Source organism: Rhinopithecus bieti, unplaced genomic scaffold, assembly GCF_001698545.2.
Source record: "Rhinopithecus bieti isolate Rb0 unplaced genomic scaffold, ASM169854v2 scaffold_1422, whole genome shotgun sequence".
Lineage (NCBI taxonomy): Eukaryota > Metazoa > Chordata > Mammalia > Primates > Cercopithecidae > Rhinopithecus > Rhinopithecus bieti.
In genome coordinates this window covers 2,667,169-2,671,295 of record NW_016803659.1, presented here as the reverse complement: position 1 = coordinate 2,671,295, position 4,127 = coordinate 2,667,169, and the positions used below count along the sequence as shown (strand labels likewise).

Here is a 4,127-nt window from a genome sequence, read left to right as displayed (position 1 = left end):
TTATTTATTTATTTATTTATTTATTTATTTATTTGTTGGTTTGTTTATTTATTTTAAGTTCCAGAATACATGTGCAGAATGTGCAGGTTTGTTACATAGGTATACATGTGTCACGGTGTTTTGCTGTACCTATCAACCCATCATCTAGATTTTAAGCTCCACATCCAGTACGTATTTGTCCCAATGTTCTCTCACCCCTTAACCCCCACCCCTATGTTTTTCCCCTCCCTGTGTCCATGTAATTCTCCTTGTTCAACTGCCACTTATCAGTGAGAACATGTGGTGCTTGGTTTTCTGTTCCTGTGTTAGTTTGCTGAGAATGATGGCTTCCAGCTTCATCCATGTCTCTACAAAGGGCACGATCTCCTTCTTTTCTTTGGCTGCATAGTATTCCACGGTGTATATGTGCCATATATTCTTTATCCAGTCAATCATTGATAGCCATTTGGGTTGGTTTCAAGTCTTTGCTATTGTGACTAGTGTGGCAATAAACAGACATACGCATATGTCTTTGTAGCAGAATGATTTATAATCCTTTGGGTATATATCTTGTAAGGGGATTGCTGGGTCAAATGTTATTTCTGGTTCTAGATCCTTGAGGAATCGCCACACTACCTTCCACAATGGTTGAACTAATTTACACTCCCACCAACAGTGTAAAAGTGTTTCTATTTCTCTACAGCCCCGCTAGCATCTATTGTTTCCTGAATTTTTAATAATCGCCATTCTGATTGGCATGAGATGGTATCTCATTGTGGTTTTGATTTGCATTTCTCTAATGATCAGTGATATTGAGTTTCTTTTTCATATGTTTGTTGGCCACATAAATGTCTTCTATTGAGAAGTGTCTGTTCATATCCTTTGGCCACTTTTTGATGGGGATGTTTGTTTTTTTCTTCTAAATTTGTTTAAGTTCCTTGTAGATTCTGCATATTAGACCTTTGTCAGATGGGTAGATTGCAAACGTGTTCTCCCATTATGGATGTTGCCTGTTCACTGTGATGCTAGTTTCTTTTGCTGTGCAGAAGAGTTTAATTAGATCCCATTTGTCAATTTTGGCTTTTGTTGCAATTGCTTTTGGTGTGTTAATCATGAAGTCTTTGCCCATGCCTATGTCCTGACCCAAATGGTATTGCCTAGGTTTTCTTCTATGGTTTTTATGGTTTGGGGTTTTACATTTAAGTATTTAATCCATCTTGAGTTAATTGTTGTATAAGGTGTAAGGAAAGGGTCCAGTTTCTGTTACCTGCATATGGCCAGCCAGTTTTCCCTGCACCATTTATTAAATAAGGAATCCTCTCCCCATTGCTTCTTTTTGTCAGGATTGTCGAAGATCAGATTGTTGTAGATGTGTGGTGTGGTTTCTGAGGTCTCTGTTCTGTTCCATTGGACTATGCATCTGTTTTGGTACCAGTACATGCTGTTTTGGTTACTGTAGCCTTGCAGTACATTTTGAAATCAGGTAGCGTGATGCCTCCAGCTTTGTTCTTTTTGCTTGGGATTGTCTTGGCTATGTGGGCTCTTTTTAAGTTCCATATGAAATTTAAAGTAGTTTTATCTAATTCTGTGAAGAAAGTCAATGGTAGCTTGATGGGAATGGCATTGAATTTATACATTACTTTGGGCAGTATGGCCATTTTCATGATATTGACTCTTCCTATCCATAAGCAAAAAATGTTTTTCCATTTGTTTGTGTCTTATCTTATTTCCTTGAGCAGTGGTTTGTAGTTCTCCTTGAAGATACACTTCACATCCCTTGTAAGTTGTGTTCCTAGGTATTTTGTTATCTTTGTAGCATTTGTGAATGGGAGTTCATTCATGATTTGGTTCTCTGTCTGTTATTGGTGTATAGGAATGCTTGTGGTTTTCGCACATTGATTTTGTATCCTGAGGCTTTCCTGAAGTTGCTTATCAGTTTAAGTAGTTTTGGGGCTGAGATGATGGGGTTTTCTAAATATAGAATCATGTCATCTGCAAACAGGGACAATTTGACTTCCCCTCTTCCTATCTGAATATGCTTCATTTCTTTCTCTTGCCTAATTATCCTGGCCAGAACTTCCAATACTATGTTGAAGAGGAGTGGTGAGAGAGGGCATCCTTATCTTGTGCTGGTTTTCAAAGGGAATGCTTCCAGTTTTTGCCCATTCAGTATGATATGGCAATGGGTTTGTCATAAATAGCTCTTATGATTTTGAGGTATGTTCCATCAATACCTAGTTTACTGAGACTTTTTAACGTGAACACGTCCTATTATTACTAATAGCATATGAGTCTGTAGTTTCAGAGAACAAAAGAAACTATTTGTAAGTTTGAACATTTTCATTTTATGTTTTAATTGAAAAAAATAAAAGAAATAAGAAGCATTTCTCCCTTGGGATTGAAAATAAGAGTTTAAAGTAACATTTAGTAATTAGCTTGGGGGTGACCAGTTCTGAAGACATGTTTTAGTCATTTTTAACTCTCTGACATAGATCTCTGTGATACCTAATATCTGTGCTTGTGTTTCTCTCACAATTAAATCATACATTTAGTCACAGAGTGTATAGCAAGAGAATATCTGTTATGCCCTCATTCATCCTGTCAACTTCACACTTAGCACATGAAAATGAGAATGGTTGATGTCATTGAAAGTCCAGCAGTGAACAAAACAAAAACAATGTTTTCATAGAATTTATATTCTAGTGTAGGGAGAAATAAAATATATAACTAAATTATGTAGTACCTTATTTTGGTAGTATGTTGTTAATTATGGAATGTTAGTACAGGTTGGTCCAGGAATTGTTTGCTCCTACAGGGGTTACAAAAGAGTTATAACTTGGACTTGTAAAATGGTTCAGGTTCTTTTCTTAGGCTGGGATTCGCTGAAAATAGAGTCTGAAGCAAAGGCTCACGTGTACTAACCTATTGGGGAGTGTGATCCCTAGGAGCAGGAGTGAGCAAATACCAGAATAAGTTAGAGAAGGTGAGGGAGACCTCATGTGGGGGTATCTTGCTTAACCGGATATTGCTTGATGTCAAGAACGACTGATTTCTCCCTTAGTAAAATCATCTTTGGAGAGGTTGTTTAAATGACTGCTCTGTGGACAGTTCCTCCAAAAGAAGAGAGAAGAATTTATCCAGTGGTTTCCATATCTAACAGACCAACTTTTTTTTGTCATGGTTACTCATGACTTGGTGTAAACAGGGAAACCCAGAGCTTGAGGCCAGTGACTTACAGAGTGAGCGGAGTGTAGGCATTATCAGGTAGGTCTGCATCATGATAATGAGAACTCAAGTAAAGCTACTCATCAGGACAACTGAAAAGAGACAAGTGAGTCAAAAATGTCTGAGTTGGTGCTTAAGAGGCGTCTGAGATAGCCTTCAACCCTACTTTAACCAGACCCACGGGAGGCTTTACTGGTTTTACACAGATGCGTTTCCTATAAATTTTGCCAAAAAAAGGGAAAAGTTAAAACGACTGATCTGTCTCAAGCCTCAATTATTTTAAAATGAAGAAACTGAGAACTAGAAGAGTAAATTGACTTACTTTTAGCTAAATCAATGAACTGTCAGTATTGAGTTCTTCTCAGCAATATACAATTTGGAGTTTACTGAGAATGTGTTCTTCATGAAGTCTTTGTTGTTTGAATAGTTTGTGTATTTCCTGTAATATCCATAGATTGTAAGTAAAAAAGGAATCTTCACATTTATTTGTTGCTTCAAGGGCACGAAGTCTAACGTCTCTTTAATTTATATGATTCACATAAATTCACTAGGCAAATTGACATGCTAATGTTAATTGTAATTAAGATTTCCAGACTGAAAGTTTGTATTAATTGCACAGAAAGAACAACATTGATTGTTTTAATCAAAATGAAATATTTCCTGCTATCTCCAACTGGACATGTGTTATCTTTATTTCATGTTATTTGCGGGCCAATTGTGGCATTTAGCTACTCACTTATTAAGAAAATATTAGAGATCTTGGAGTTGTCTTATTCTTTCTATAAACTTGTGAGCACCTGTATGCTTCAATGGAAGAACAGTGCCTAGTTTGGCAACATACAACACAAGCTTATGTCTCTACACTCCTATTCATACTGAAAATTAAATTATATTGTTTCCCCTGAAGCGATTTTTTTTTTTTT

The 4,127-nt window shown here is 36.6% G+C and overlaps 1 pseudogene; it reads right to left on the bottom strand.

Annotated features, from left to right (window-relative positions):
* The window catches only part of LOC108544471 (afadin- and alpha-actinin-binding protein-like), a 49,104-nt pseudogene extending 45,849 nt beyond the window's left edge, over nucleotides 1-3,255 (bottom strand).
* Between the last annotated feature and the right edge of the window lie 872 nt (nucleotides 3,256-4,127).